Below are 16,917 nucleotides of genomic sequence, written 5' to 3' on the forward strand. Positions count from 1 at the left end.
AACAATAAATGCTAGAGAGGATATGGGGAAAGGGCCCTTACCTACTGTTGGGAATGTAAATTACTGCAGCCACCATGGAAATCAGTATGGAGGTTCCTCAAAAAACTGAACTAGAACTTCCACGTGATACAGCTGTACTACTGCTGAGCACGCATCCAAAGGAAGAGATTCAACATACAGTCGAGATGCCTTCACACCATGTGTACAGGAGAACTAGTCCACTAGCCAAAATATGAATCAGCCAAGGTACCCACCAACTGGTAATGAAAATAAAAGAAAATGTGTGATATTCGGTGGAATATTATTTAGCCATAAAGAATAAAGTTACGCCTTTTGCAGGACAATGGGTGGAACTAGAGGTCATCATGTTATATGAAGGCTGGAGCAGTGACTCAAGTGGCAGAACACCTGCCTAGCAAATATCAGGCTCTGAGTTCAATCCCCAGTGCTGCCAAAAAAAAAAAAATCATGTTATATGAAATAAACCAGACTGAGAAAGACAAATATTGCATTTTCTCTCTCATATGTGGAACTAGTCCTTAAGAACAAATGACAGGAATGTCAAACAGGCCCTGTACTAGTGGGAGGGAAAAGGGAGAGGGCATAGGGGGTATACACATGGTCAAAGTACTTTACACACGTGTATGAAAATAGAACAATGAAGCCTATTGAGACTGTTCTAAGAAGAGGGGTAAGGATGAGTGACAGAGAGGATGAATTTATCAGGGTGCATTGAATGCCTATATGGAAATATCACAATGAAACGCCTTTGTATAACAATATATGCTAATAAAAATGGAATAAAGAAACTTCCTTGCCTTTCCCTCTCCCAGTGTCAGATGAACCACTGCCAAATACCACCTGTGTCTCATCGTTCCTCTCCTAAATAATTCCACTCTTTCCCAGCAGGCAGTCACAGGCCTGTCCAGCTACATTTATTTCCCTTAGACACCTACACAAAACCATGACCTTAAAAAGTTCCATGGAGTTCTGATTCAGGCACTGGACAGGTTATCTCATTTACCTAATTTCCACCTTTTCATAATTCCCTTCCTCTTCACTCCCCATGAGACCCCCATGCTCACTGCTCGAATTCTGGTATCATTCCTAGAGGGTCCTCTCCCACCTTAATTCTCCCTGCCCTTCAAGGTTTGCCTCTACCATGAAGCCCTCCTAGGTTACTCTTATGAATAAGAACCTAACTAAAACTGCATTCTGAACCAACCATCCCAGAAACAGCAAGAGAGTCTCCTGAGCATCCTCCAGGAAAGATGCTCTCTTCCCTATCCACTCCTCAGCCTTCCTGGGCCAGGGGACTCTTCACCCATGAATTATCCAAGGGCTCCTACCCGGAGTCAACTAGGGATAAGGAGCTTTAGATGTCTCCAGGCTTGACTCTCAAGCCTTCAATCCAGTTCACCTCCACCTTTGCTCAGTCTCTAAGCACTGCAGTTCTTGGGATTCTTCCACTCCCCATCTACCCTCACACCCCTGGGTCCCATCTAGAACTGTGATTTGAAATGCCACATAGGGGCCCAAGGCTTCCATATTTATATCCCAGGCCCAGACCTTTCCTCTGAGCTCTCTCTGTACCATGGACCCAAGATCTTCCTGTGTCTCCACTTAAAGGTCTAAAGGAATGTCTTTAATTGCACTCTTGATAACTCTTTCTTCCCTCCTGTGGCAAAATTTATTCCTCTCCAGGCTTTTCCAACTCAGTAAAGGACTCCTCCATCCAAATATCCACTTGTTTGGGATAAAATCCAGGTGTCATCCACATGACTATCTCTTACCCTTTGCAGCCACACAGTCAGCCACTGCAGACAGCTCTGCCACAGAATAAATCTGGGCTTCAGTCACCTCCTTGCTCCTCCACTGCATCATCCTGGTTCACTCACTACCATCAGCCTTGCCTGAAAATCGCATCTCTGCTTCACCATCTCTCTGTAGTTCATCCTTCACAGAGGAGCCACAGTGATCGCATCACTGCCTGCTGGAAGCCCTGCAGGGCTCCCACATCTTACACTAAAGTCAGAGCTCCTCACCATGGCTACCAGCCCCTGGGTGATCAGTCCCCTGACAGCTCCATTCCAGTTCCTATTGTTCCCCTTCCTATGGGCCTTGCTTCTGGTCCTAATACACTAAGTTTGGAGCCTTTGCATAAGCTGATCTCTCTACCTAGAGCATTTGGCCTGCACATCTCCACCTGGTGGGCTCCCTCTAGTCATTCAAATCTCAGCTCAATGTCACATTTCCAAACTACCTGGCTTAAGGTAGTTCCTCACCTCCACAATTTCGACTAAATGTCCCTGCTTTATTTTACATCTATCTGACTATCCCTGCCCAAAGCATCTTCTCATTTATTGATGCGCTTGTTTAAAATCTGTCTCCATCCCTGGAATGTGAGTTCCAGGAGTGTAGGAGCTTACCTGCCATGTCCACTCCTGCACCTACCTCACTGCCCAGGAGAGCACCTGGCTCTTAAAAGATGCTAATTAAGTGTATGTTGAATGCTTCCTAAACTCTAGACATGCTGGCCAGGCTAGGGCATGCACTTCTGGTCTGAACGAAGAATAAAAACATGGGAAAGGCCACTGTAGGATGGCTCCCCTGGGCCATCTGGTTTACTTTCTGTTGGTTGGCTTTCCAGCAAGAGCAAACTCTGAGCATGGGAGAAGCTAACATGGGTCATGAGCACCCTGACCCCAGACCCACATTTTAGGCAACGTCATCAGTCTCCTGTCCAGCAGGGCGGAGTTCACCCTCTACACTGTCCTATAGAAGTAGAATCTAAGCCACTAGTGCAAGCCACAACTTTGAATTACATCTGGCCAATTTTTTAATGGAAAAAAGAAATGTAAAATTAATTTTAATAATACATTTCATTATTAAATGTATCTAAACATCAATATATCTAAAACATTGCAATCAATATAAAAAGTTAATGTCCATATATGCATTCAAGGTAACCTGACCAAATTCACCCACTCCGTTGACTATTATTGGTACCAAGGTCTCTAAGCTTCCATATGTGTTTTGTACTTACAGAACATCTTCACATGGACTGGTCATATTTCAAGGACTCAATAGTCACGTGTGGCTGGTGGCTACTATATTGGACTATGAGGGCTGAGAGGAAGCAAGCTTCACACATGGTAGATTTGTGAAGAGAGCATAATGTCAAGTCTGGGGTGCATTTTGTTCTCATATATTTAATCTTTCTATACAATGCAGCTTTTCCTGCCTTGAGACTAAAATACAGAGGCTACATGGATTTTTCTCCCTATTCTCTACATTCCTGCAACAGATTCCTTTGTGGTACCTTGAATTCACTGCATGTATAAGTGACAGAAGCCAGCTACCCCCACCAATGGACTGAAGAAGTATCACACACACACACACTCACACACACCCTGCTGGCATTGCTCTATCAGGCTCCAGAATTTCCTAGCTTTCAGGTCCACCAAGACACGATCAGAGTTTATTAACTGACTTTAATAGGGATCTGTTTCTAATAGCAGAATTAATGAATCCTGTAAACCAGTTGCACAAGGTGAAAGCAATTCCATTCTAAAGGAACAAGACACTCATTTGGAAATCTTAGAGTGTGCCTGAATCACACACTTTCATATTAACAAATCCCATCCCTGGCTTCTACAGCAAGCTTATTGTCCTGGGGCAAACACTCTACAACAAGGTCTGTGAAACCACGAAGTGTCACCAACAAGGACAGCAACAGCCTACTGAAGTGAGAACGCACAACCTGACACTAATATTCCTCGCACTTCCTTTCCAGAGTGGACCCAGTGTGGGAGAAGTGAGAGATTCAGCTGAATTTAATACATGTTTCCTGAAGGCCAGCAAGTCTTAACACAAGGTTCAGGGCAGAGGGAGGAGAAAAGAAGGAATAAGTGAGATGTGCAGCCTCCATTTGGAGTGTGTAAAGGAGCCTCACTTTGTTTAAAAGAGCAAAAATCTTCCAGCATTTGGGATAAAGAACATGGTCCTCTTTTGGAAGCGGAGTGAGGCAGGTATATCTGGGTGTGGGTGTGTTGTACTAATAAATAACATTCATTCCATGCCATTGAGAAAAATGATGCTGCCCAGCCCAGGAAATACGTCAGATGGAAGAGGATGATAAAGAAAAACACAGGGGATGGCTGTGAACTTTCTCTCTTTTCTTTGAGATGCTCTGCAAAGAGAACAGTCAGATAACTGAGGCGAGCAGAACATTAAGCTTCCCCTCATTAATTAAAAAAAAATAAGGAGTAGATAAACCTTAGATGACGACAAGTAGAGTTACAGGAAAGCAGTACCAACTGCAGGAGTCAACAACAGAAGACGGAGATCTACAGGCAACATCAGTGTCATCTTTAAAATTATCTGGGAAAAAACCATAAGGAATGTGGATGGTGATAAATATCTAGAGTTCAGTAAGAAAAATTCTAAACTGTGCATAAGTGTTTGCATTTTCTTAAATATTGCTCTAATCTACCGCCCCTGGTACTCCATCCATGGATGTGAGCAGTGTGGCTTGCTGTAGGTGCTTTGCAATTCCAGCAGCACATCAAGACCAAGATCGGGACCTCACTCCAGTATTAACCAACCACTATTGTAAGAACTTTTGTAAATACCACAATGCACCCCCCAGCACAACAATAAACAAAATTAATTAAAAAAAAAAAAAAAGACCAACCAGATCAGGATTTTAGTGTGAGAGGCCTGGATTTCAGGATGTGATTCAAGTGTGCAGCCAGGGTTGAAAGCCACTGTTCTAAGCGTTAAAGTAAGAAAGACCAGTTGCCTAAAGAGAAAAAGGCAGATAGCAACTCCAGTAGTCAGGAAGGGCAGATCATGGAGACAATGCAAAACAAGACAGAACTCTTGCTGCTGGAATTTTCTAGCAGTAATTGACTAGTGCAAAGAAGATTCTTGAATGACTCTTGGCTAAGGTACTCCCAAAAGCTTAGATTATAAGGGAATTAAAAAATCAAGGGTGCCATAATTAAATCGTTTTGATGGGAAGGGTGCAGTGTCCATTTCCTTACTTGGGACTGGAGGTGTGGAGCTATCGTCTGCTTATTCCTATCTGACAAGGGGATAAGAACTTCGCCTTGGGCAACAAAGCTTTGGGGTTTCCAGACTATTTCCATGGTTTGTGAGAACAATGGACAGAAAGCATAAAATGAAATTGACTAAATAGAGCAAGACGCAGCACAGCTGTGAGAGTAACTGTGTGTTATTCTAGGCCAGGGTTCCCAAACTCTTCTGGGTATAGAATTACCTGGGGGATCTAGTTTAAAAACACATATTCCAATACCTTCCTTCAGATCTACCAAAACAGCATATTGGAGGGTAAGGATTGAGAATTACAGTTTTAAATGTTTTCACAGGAATTTCTGACACAGTTAGGTTAAGAAAACTTTGATCGACAGGGCGGGGGGGGGGGGGTCCTCCCTTACCCACAGATGAGGAAAGTCACACCAATGGGCCCACACAGCAACACACTGAAAGCTCGGGAAATCCACACCCCAAAAGGATTGGTCATGCAATCACAAACCAGTGAAGAGACTTCAGCCTGACACCTACAAAGACCTGGAGAAGCAATTCAGGCAAACACAATGATGTTTATCCAAAACAGAGGAGGACAGGAAAGAGATAGGTAAGAGGACACTGGACAGCCATAGAAGTTTCCCTAGAGCCTGAAAGAACAAGCTGAATCTGAATTCATGGCAAGAGAAGGGCATTCTCAACAAGGTGAGAACAGTGGGCAAAGGCTGGGGTAGAAATGAAGTTGGACTGGCTGAAGGAGAGAATGGCATGAGGCAGGTAAGCTCTCGATGGTGGAGGCGGATGGAAGAGGGGAACCTTGCACTGTGGGTCACTTCAGCTTCTCAGAACACATGGTCCCCAGGTATAGCTCCCTAGGGCCACCCTAGGAAAATTAGGACCTGATGAAATGTCGCCAGGTAAGCAGGCCTATGCCATCCAGATTACTTGCTTAGGAGGCAAGTTGTCTCTGCTGATTCAGGTCTTTCCAAGGTTTGCCAAGTCTGTGTGTCCAACGTGACTCCTCTTCTAGAGATAAAAGGCCCAGGGAAAGCCATTTACAGCAAGGATGCTGACATGGCATTCCACAGGGACTTGAGGGATGGTACATTGATTGGCTCCCAGGCCCTGCAACTCTCAGATAACTCACAGGGCGGGGCCAGTGCCACCAATCCCCACTGGAGGGTCTGAGCAAGCAAGTGCTGGAAGTATGGCCATCGAGAAGCAAATAAAATATTCTAGCTCTCTAAACCCCACGAGTGTCATTCTGAGCAGAAAATAACATTATAGGTTGGTGTTAGGTCATTGGCTAATGAGGTAAAATGAATGACTAAGTAGATTTTAAAAGCCACACTGGAGGCTTCCAGACTGAGGCACTGACCCATCCTCACATTTTTGAGTTCTAGAGACTGAGAGAAAAGGCCATAGAATTTATGGTGTCCTCCTACATGGTGACCCTAGGGAGGGCCCAGTCCTTGGTGTTTAACTAAGAAGCTCTGAGGTAAGCTGGGGTAAGGGGAAAAGAAATGCTTCAGTTTTTCCCTGTCCAAGGACCTTCTAGGCCCCCAAAGATCTCTGCTGCCCACAGACAACCCAGCTTAGCTCCAACACCTCTACCCTGTCCAGTAGTACCTCCAGCACTCCTCAGGCCAAACTGAGAAAGCCAAGGACACTTACACTGTGCTTCTGCTCATGAACACACTGTGTTATGCCTTTTATTTCTACCTTCATCTCATTCCATCCTAACAACAACCATATGAAGTTGAGTCTGTTAGCTGTCCCCATGTTACAGATGCAGGCATGAGTATTCAGGTCACACAGGGTGCAAGGGCTGGGGTCAGGATGTACAGACATTGCTTGGTCTATTCCAAGGCTCTTGTTATGACTAACGCAGTCCCATGATGTTGATCAGAGTCCTGGCATGGAGCACTATGTCCTTCAATCAAGAGAGGGTTAGCACTGTGAACTGCTGACACAGGTACTAGGACAATAAAGAGACAAGGTGGTCCAGAGATTAGGAAAAGCAAGAAGCCAATGCCTCCTCCCAGGGCTAAGAGTAACCAAGGGAAGCAATGGTGTCACTAAACCTAGAGTCTAAGAGAAAGGAAGAGCTGGCAATGTGAGGAGGGATCCAACCTCTCCAGTTGCCCTGCCTTGGAGACACCACTGGAAGAGAAGGACAAGAACAAGAGACTGAAGAAGGAGCTTCCTCCTCTTTTCCACCTTCTGGTCTCCTCTAGGTATAACCTGGAAAGGAAACACAGAAAATGTAGTCTGGGCTCTCTATCCCAGACCCATGGAATATAGAGAGGTAACAGAAGCTGACAGCTACCAAGTGAAGGCCTGCTTTCCCTGGAACAGCACTCAGTGCTTACAATACTGGAAGCCACCCAGTCTTCCCAACAACTCATATCTTACGGTGCCATGATTGTCCCAATTAGATAGACAGATAGGCAGTATTGGGGTTTGAACTCAGGGCTTCATACTCACTAGGCAGGTGCTGTTCCACTTGAGCCACTCCACCAGTCCTGTCCCCATTGTAGAGATAGAGAAAAGGAAGCTCAAGAGGCTATGTAACATGTTCAAGGTAATCCAGTAGAATCTGAATTCAAACCCACATTTGCCAGGATCCTAAGTCTATGGAATATGGGGTAGACATGACAACCATGCCCATGGATCCAAGACTCTCATGGCCCATGCCTGCTCAAGTAAATTGCCTGCAGGCCACTTCAGAGAATGTGAGTGCCAGGGTGATTCACACCTTGCTACCCATGGGCTGTAGGGCCAGCCTCTGACAGCAGCAGCCAGAGCCAAGGCTGGGCAGTGGAATTAACAGTATTTTCCCTGCAGGAACTGCCAGGGTCAAGTGAGCTCAGGCAAGGCTATTGGCCAGCAAGGCCAGCCACAGGCCAGTACGTGAAGATCTTGCTGCTTGCTGCTTTGGGTCCCTCTCCATTTTATCTGCATCTAAAACTGTGCTCATGCTGTACCCCGCCTTCTTGCTGGATGTGGCTGCTGGTGAGGGGAACTGGCTGTGTCACTAGGGAACTTAACAAGGCTAATTCCACTGAAACCTCCATTAACTTCACTACTTCTCTGTAAGTGCTTCATTGTAAATAATGATTCTGCACCACTGAAACACATTGCCAGAATCTCCCTGTGGACATAAAATTAAACCCAGCTCCCATAGCCTACTCACAAAGCGCATTGTGATAGCTCCATAAGCTTCCAAACCACAGAGGGCCACAAAAATTTCCCACAGTTCCAGGGGAGACTCTAGTCTAATGCCTTAAAGAACAGATCTGTGCAGTGCTGCACCTTCTCCCACTTCACACCATCCTCCCCTCCTCCCAGGCTCCTCTCTAAAAGGAGGATCCTCCCACCATAGTGCACATAAAGGGAGCTCCACTCATCTCTTAGAAAGGTGCTCAGCTAAATACCTCCACCCAGCCCTTCTCTCCAGCAAAATCCCAAGAAAAGATGTATCTGAAGACAAAGGACACACACATATGTAATTTCCAGAAAGATCAACAGGATTTTTAGAGCCATACAGACCCACATGTACTCCCCACATGCTTCCCCAATCCTGTCAATGCTTCTGTCTCAACTGTGTCATGTACATCTCTCTCCAGTCCTGGGAAGAGACACCAGAGGACTCTGGTAAAATAAGAACCATCCAGAACAGGAAGAAGTCAACCTCATTTTGAAAATAAACAGACAGTCTGTCTCCAGTTGGATGGGGACAGGGACAGCTTGACGTGTAGCTGGAACACACAGAGATGTCATCACTGAGCTGGCAGCAACCTCTTGCTTGACCTCCTGAGATCTACAGCAGGTACTGGACCCACACTGCAGAATGACACGCAGCCTGAGTACCTCCTTGAGCTGCAGGCTCTAATTTAAGTGTCTCTCTGCATGCTCTATACTTGCTAAACTCATGGCAGTGTTGGAGTTGTGGCCACATTTAGGTGACCCGAGAAAGTCACAAGACATCCACAGATCCACAAGAAACCAGGCTGCCCACACACATTGTTCTAGATGAGACCTGAAGTTGTTTTCAACTTCAAATTTACAACTCTGATTAAAAAAGAAAAAGAAAAGACTGTCTTTCTGAAACTATGAAAACTTTGCACATGAAAAATTTTCAGGTTGGATAACCCAATATAAACTGTCCCTGGCCAATCCCTCCTTGTTAATCAAATGACAGTGCAGCAGCCCTGTTTGCCCTTTGGAGATGTGATCGCCTTTAATCCCTGCAGCAGCCTAAGCAGGATTCCCTTCAGTTCCATTTTTCATGTGGTTGTTGACTTGCTCAAGGTCACTCAACTATAGTGAATGTCAGAGGGAGGACTTACCCCAATATTCTCACTCAAAATTCTCTTCCTAGGCAGCACAGCTCCTGTTCTGCATCACCTGGTGGCAAGAGTCCTCAGAGGCTGCTGCTGCTGCTGCTGGGGCCCTCTTTTTCCAGGGCCACTTCCCAGGAGCACCTCTTCCCACAGCGAGCCCCACAGGCTGGGAGAGTTCAGCTGTCGCAACACATTTCTCTCCACTGATGTCTGCTTCCCTCCTGACCTCAGTTTCACCACAATGTGCCTTTAAATTAGATCCCAGAAGGAACTTCAAGGCAAATTCTCCCATTTGTGATGTTTATGGAACTTGTCATTGTTTAGGCTATTATGGTGTCATCAGATGCGAGGATTCTTCCCGGTTACAATATTGGTTTTCTTCCCCTCGGGCTGCAAGCACACTCGAAACCAGAGGCTTGTCTGACACCAACATTACCTACTCATCTCCTGCCCTACTTGATGCACGTCTTTTTCTATAAACATTTACATGGGTCTTTCAGTTTCAAGCCTGGGATTTATATAACACAGTTAGTCTATTGTCCTCTGTACACAGAGAAAACCAAGATTCTTTATAAGGAGGACACTATGACAGAGGCCACCAACTCTACGACATCCCACCAAACTCAAAACCAAGTGCAGCTTTCATTTTTGTAAGTTCTAGTTGTTGAGCTTCATGATTCCCTTTCTACCTAGGTGACTACAGAGCTGCCTACCAACCCACCAAGCAATATTTGTGACCAACTCTGAGCTAAGGATAAAGGAAGATCCAAGATCCATCTCTTATCTACAGGCCTGATCTCATCAAAATACATCTCTCCTCTCTCTGGGGACTTCTAAACTTGCTGGAGGAAACAAAAAGACATATTAAACTGTTAGAGACCAGTGCAATGCACATTATAGTGAGTTCTAACAAATAGAGGGCTATTTTCAGAAAAGGACAATAGCTGGGTGACATTTAAATTTTGCAGGGAAGTTTTAAGAGAAACCATTGTATCTGAAAGCTGTCGGTTTTCTGAAAACTTGTTTCAATGTGTCTGTGTTAAGTCAGTTTTTCCACTGCTGTGACAAAATACCTGAGACAACTTATAAGGAGGTTTCAGCCTATATTCGCTTGGCCTCATTGCTACAGACCTGTATCAAGATAGAGAATCATGGCAAGGGAGTCTATGTGGCAAAGCAGAGATGTTCACCTTCTGGCAGCCGGGAAGCAAAGAACAAGAGAAGAGAGGCTGAGATCCCAATTTCCTGTTTAATGGCTTGCCCCAAGTACCCTCACTTCTTTCCACCAGGACCCACCTCTTAAAGGTTCTACCAGCTCCAAATAGAACCATGAACAGCAGACCAAGCCTTTAATATAGAAGCCTCTGGGAGACACTTAAAATCCAAACCATAACCACATCTTTAAAAAATTGGTACAAATTATGTGATAGGCTGTTATCAAACTTTGGAAAATGCAGAGGAGGTTAGGAAATAAATTATAAAACTGTAAAAACACTGAAGAGGAAGAAGGTCCTCTCTTTAGAGAAAAGAACCTTTTTCTGATCACTGACAAAATTTCTTGAGGGATCCAAAACGATGCATGCCTTCAACAAAATGTCAAAATACTTTTCTCAGCTGGTTCTGGCCAAGCCTGATCTAAATACAGACCCTCCCTAGGACACAGGAACATCAGGGAAATACTCAGAGAAAGGGCATGCCAAGCAACACCTAGCAAAATGAGAAGTCTGCTCTCAAAGGCTTCAACAAAAGGGAAATCCACCGGGGATATTACACCCAGAGTTCCCATGTGTGGATTGCATCACCATAGCTAGGCCCTTATCTCAACCAGCAAAACCCCTGTTCCTTCCTATTATTGCCTATACTCTCTCTTCAACAAAATTAGAAATAAGGGCAAAATAGTTTCTGCCGGGTATCGAGGGGATGGGGGGGAGAGGGAGGGGATGGAGTGGGTGGTAAGGGAGGGGTGGGGGCAGGGAGGAGAAATGACCCAAGCCTTGTATGCACATATGAATAATAAAACAATAAAAAAAAAGAGTCATGGCAGAACTACCATGAGACTGTGTACTCCCTCCTCCACAGTACAGAATCGCCCCTGGGGAGTGCTGCCCACCGAGGCGCGCCATTTCCCAGCCCTTTCTGCATCTAGGACTGACCATGTGACTAATGCTCAGAAAAGGAACAAGACTAAGGCAGGTAGAAGGCAGGTGTACTTTCTCTACCCTCTCTTCCTTTCAAGTTGGATGCAAAAAAATCACAGGACCAGGGGATGAAGGAATCAAGAGATCCTGGGTCTCTGTAACCAGGGGCATCCAAAATGTAAAACAAAACAAAAGCTTCCATTATAATCGGCCACTGACAGTTTGGGGAGGGGAGAAGTTTACAGCAGCTTGTGTTGCCCTGATAAAATAAACTGTTCTATTCAAGCTCAGTCTGATTGTCAACATTCAGAGATCTGTAATAGTTGCAGATGCGTAAGAAGGCGCTGAAATCTTTCTATTTCTTTAGATCTTGCCCCAGGTAGTACTTTTATATAAAGTAAGAAGGGATTGCCAAGACTTCTTGCAACAAGAAACTATTTTAAAATTTAATCAGGGTTATTTGTAACATATCATTCTATTGGACTGAGGAGAAAAGAAATGTATTAGAAAATATTGAACAAATGATGATCAAAGAAAATGCTAAAACAGGTGAAAAATTAATGGAGGAAGTAGATATCAGCAGGATACAAAATTAGTGTTCTTAAATTACCTGCTGTTGTAAGAGGCAAATCTACTTCTTCAATCAAGGATTCAGGCTGCCACAAAATGAAACCACTAATAAAATGCAACAGCCCTAAAAGTGGGGACATGAGCCTGATGAGCCCCTAAACATAATGTAGTAAAGTCCACAACATCACCAAGAAATATTCTTTGCCCAAACAGTTAAACCTGAACCCCGATCAAGTCTTCAGATCAGTTTCCTGTTTCTAACCTACACTGGGGATCGAGGAACAAGCTGGAACAATACCACAAGGAAGTCATCAGAAGAATCTTGAATGTGAGACTTTCCAAAGGACAACAGAGCTGATTTCTTCTGCAAAGCAAGTCAATAATGTAGCAAAGTGAGAGACCTCAGAGGCATAAAAACTAAATGCAAAGTTTAGATCTGGTATAAATCCAGCTTAACTGCAGTGATAAAAGGTATGTTTTTAGATAATCAGAGAAATATAGGCTGAATAGAAAATAAGGAATTACTATTAATTTTACCAGGTAAGATGAAAAATAGTAAAATTATATAAGAAAATGTCCTTGTTTCTTAGAGATTTGTACTGAAACATTAGGAATGAAATATTCTTAAAATTCTTTAGATAGAAAGAACAAGTGGAAGGGATGAATCAAACAGGTTACATTGTACATGTGTACAGAAATATCACAACGAAATCCCCTGTACAACTATTATATACTAAGGAAAACATTTTTCAAAAGAATGGAGAAGAGGACTGAAATGACAAATGTATGTGATTGTTGAATCTGGTGAGTTACGCAGGGGTTAGGATTCTTTACATGATTTTTCTCTCTACTTTTGCTTGTGGCTAATGTGTTTTATAATAAAGGATATTAAAAGCTGCTAGAATCACCAGGAGAGGTACACCACCAAGAACAAATCCCCACTTCTGCTCCCAAAGTGGACCCAAGAAGCTATGACCAATTCTGCAGCACCAGCAGATAATTCAGTTGGAGCTGCCACCAATACCTGTTATGGGGCAGCACCATTAGGAACACGGCCCACTGTCACAGCTGCCACCTCTTCCAGTCTGGAGTCCAAATGGACCATTCCTGTACCCTGGATGCAAGCTGGAAAGCACATACCTGGCATTTTCAATTATGTATAGTAAGAAATGGACTTTGCTTTAAAAGAATAAGGGGGTTCAGAAAGTCAAAAGGAGTGGCAAATGCGTATGCACAAACATACAGAACTGGGCAACATATTTTCCTTACCTTACAGTTCTTGGTACCAACAGTCAGGAGTCCTGCTGCAGAGCCTGTCCTCTAAATCCGGGCACCACCACATACTGGAAGTTACCCCAGTAGTAAGCACAAACCTGGGGAAACAAAGGGCCTTTGGCATGGAGCCTTATAACCTTGACTTAAAAACTCAGACTCCACCCAGAGAAACTTCCTTTCCTGGAAACAAAGCCACCAAGGGCAGGAGACCACACAGCTGAACTTAGCAGGATGGAGAATGGAGATGAAGAAGGAAAGAACAAGAGAAGGACATAGCAAAGGTGACCACATGTTCTGATTTCCTGAGACCATCCAATTTGTGCCCATTATCCCAGAATAACTATTAAGAGAGTCCCTTTTCATTATCCAAGCAATCCTGGTTGGGACAATAAATATGGGGGCCACCCTAGAAATAGTAGAAGCAAGAGTTTGGAGGCAGAATTTAGGGGAGAGAGAGAGAGTGTGTAGCAGTGAAGGGCACTATGAAGAGTCCAATCCAAGTGGGGAGAGGGTGCTGTGGTGAAGTGCCAGGGTCTGGCAGGGCCCTGGAAGCTCCTACATCATCCTACAGTGGGGAATTACTGAGGATTCTTACCCAAGATAGTCATAAGACCAGACTACATGCTCAGAGAAGATGAGAGCTGAACTATAAAAGGTAAAGAGACAATTCAGGAATTCAGGTGTCAGAAGCCTGATGGTACAGGAAGGACCACAAATGGCAGGGGTTTCAGATGCTGCATATCTTATAGAAGCCTAGAAGAGGTTCAGTGAGAAGAGTGGAGACAAGTGACCATTGGGGATCACACTCATGCATGTTTTCTAAATCAAGCCTACTGCACTCCTGAGTGACAGAGACAATTTTCCTCCAAGACTTGGCATCACGAGAAGAAAGAGAAAAGCTGATATGACAAAATGCTAAGAATTATGTCTTTGATGTATGAATACTCCTCACCCTTTAGGACCCTTATAAACAGAGTTCACTCCAGATTCCCTCCAGGGGTGCAAGGGGCACATCTTCAATAACAAGAGGTCTCAGAAGGTACATTTTCCCTCACAATCAGGGGACCATTTCCATTTTGAGGGGCTTAGTGATGCCTCTGATTAATTGTTAAGTTAGCCTTTTGAGACCTCAATTTATATGCAGCATTGACCAGTGTCTACAAATAAAGCGAGCTGAGGAAGGAAAAGGTCCTTAGGAAATTAATGAAATAGTTTCAGCTCATTACTAGAAGAGCATGCTCACAAAGCCCAAAAACTTCATCCAAAACTGCTCCAAAATCCCACTAAACACAGCAGACTGGTATATTTCTGAGAGAGGAGAGGAGAGTTCAAAAGTGCAGAAATCAGATCTGGAGACATGGCTCAAGCAGCAGACCACCTGCCTAGCAAGCACCACAGTCTTTTTTTTTTTACATATTGTTACCCACAATTTATTGTTTTTTATTATTATTATTCATATGTGCATACAAGGCTTGGGTCATTTCTCCCCCCTGCCCCCACCCCCTCCCTTACCACCCACTCCACCCCCTCCCTCTCCCCCCACACCCTCAATACCCAGCAGAAACTATTTTGCCCTTATTTCTAATTTTGTTGTAGAGAGAGTATAAGCCATAATAGGAAGGAACAAGGGTTTTTGCTGGTTGAGATAAGGATAGCTATACAGGGAGTTGACTCACATTGATTTCCTGTGCATGGGTGTTACCTTCTAGGTTAATTCTTTTTGATCTAACCTTTTCTCTAGTTCCTGTTCCCCTTTTCCTATTGGCCTCAGTTGCTTTTAAGGTATCTGCTTTAGTTTCTGTGCGTTAAGGGCAACAAATGCTATCTAGTTTTTTAGGTGTCTTACCTATCCTCACACCTCCCTTGTGTGCTCTCGCTGTTATCATATGCTCAAAGTCCAATCCCCTTGTTGTGTTTGCCCTTGATCTAATGTCCACATATGAGGGAGAAACATACGATTTTTGGTCTTTTGGGCCAGGCTAACCTCACTCAGAATGATGTTCTCCAATTCCATCCATTTACCAGCAAATGATAACATTTCGTTCTTCTTCATGGCTGCATAAAATTCCATTGTGTATAGATACCACATTTTCTTGATCCATTCGTCAGTAGTGGGGCATCTTGGCTGTTTCCATAACTTGGCTATTGTGAATAGTGCTGCAATAAACATGGGTGTGCAGGTTCCTCTGGAGTAACCTGTGTCACAGTCTTTTGGGTATATCCCCAAGAGTGGTATTGCTGGATCAAATGTTTAGCTTTTTAAGTAGCCTCCAAATTTTTTTCCAGAGTGGTTGTACTAGTTTGCATTCCCACCAACAGTGTAAGAGGGTTCCTTTTTCCCCCCGCATCCTCGCCAACACCTGTTGGTGGTAGTGTTGCTAATTATGGCTATTCTAACAGGGGTGAGGTGGAATCTTAGTGTGGTTTTAATTTGCATTTCCTTTATTGCTAGAAATGGCAGGCACCATAGTCTTGACTTCAAATCCCAGCACTGAAAAAAAAAAAGTTGAAATCTAAGGAGGATGAGGGTAAAGTCTATAAAATAATCCAGGGTCACACTTGAAACTAGAAAGCTGAGGATGTTGATATCCTAAGGACTCTCATGGAAATGCACACAGACTATCTTAGGAAGACATTATTTCAAAAACAATATGAATCCCATCTTTAAGAAATACTTTTTAGTCCTTCAGCAAACATTAATACCCCATCTGGGGGCCTATGAACTTTAATTCTATCCAAAGTTCGTCAAAACAAAAAAACAGAGGATTACCTCCCAGAGGAAAGCACAAACCTACAGATATGTGGTAAGGAAATGCTATCGTTTTGCTCATTCCTCATTTAAAAACATCTGTTGAGATTTTCCCTGAACCTCAGCAGAGAACAAAACTGGACAATTACCCCTGCTCTGGAGTAGCCTACTTTTGGGCATAGGCTTGGAAACAGACCATCAACAAGTCACATAACAAGCATGTAAATTCTGTGCAATATTAGGGGATATGTGCCGAAGCGTTTGTGAAATAAATGGAAGGAAAACACAGGTCAAGAAGCCAAGAGTTTCAGGACACTGTGGCTCAAGCCTACCTTTGCAAAGGCATAGGTAGGAGGATGACTAGTTTGTGGCTAGCAAGGCAAAAAACACAGACGCTATCTAGAAAATAACTAAAAACAAAAAGGGCTGGCAGGGCTAGGAAGGAATGGAGGGCATAGCTCAAATGGTAGAGTGACTGCTTACCAAGCACAAGCCTGAATTCAAACTCCAGTACCACCAAAAAAGAAACAAGAGCTTTTGCAGGGTCAAGACCAAGCAAGAAAGGCAGACAGCAGAACCCGGAGCTGGTTATCACCAGGCACTCCTGGGCTAGCCCTGTATCCCAATCAGCTCCTTTCAAAATCAGCTTCAGGCTTCCAAGAAATGAGATGAAAGTGAAACCTCTGGAAGAAAGCATCCAGGGCTTTGTCAGTCACATTTCACAGGGCAAGGCCCCAGCACCACCAGCAAACAATGGCCCTGCACCTGGCATACTCTGTCTCTCCCC

General features: G+C 44.0%; 1 long non-coding RNA gene across 2 annotated transcripts in view; it reads right to left on the reverse strand.

Annotated features, from left to right (window-relative positions):
* The window catches only part of LOC141418160 (uncharacterized), a 306,302-nt gene that overhangs the window by 174,869 nt on the left and 114,516 nt on the right, over positions 1 to 16,917 (reverse strand). The window contains exon 1 of one of the 2 annotated variants that reach the window (XR_012442869.1): positions 13,376 to 13,437. The exons of the other annotated variant lie outside the window; for it this stretch is intronic. This is a non-coding gene — a long non-coding RNA (uncharacterized lncRNA). Of the gene's footprint in view, positions 1 to 13,375; positions 13,438 to 16,917 lie in introns of those variants that run through there. 2 annotated transcript variants of the gene reach the window in all.

This window comes from Castor canadensis, chromosome 16 (assembly GCF_047511655.1).
Source record: "Castor canadensis chromosome 16, mCasCan1.hap1v2, whole genome shotgun sequence".
Classification (NCBI taxonomy): Eukaryota; Metazoa; Chordata; class Mammalia; order Rodentia; family Castoridae; genus Castor; species Castor canadensis.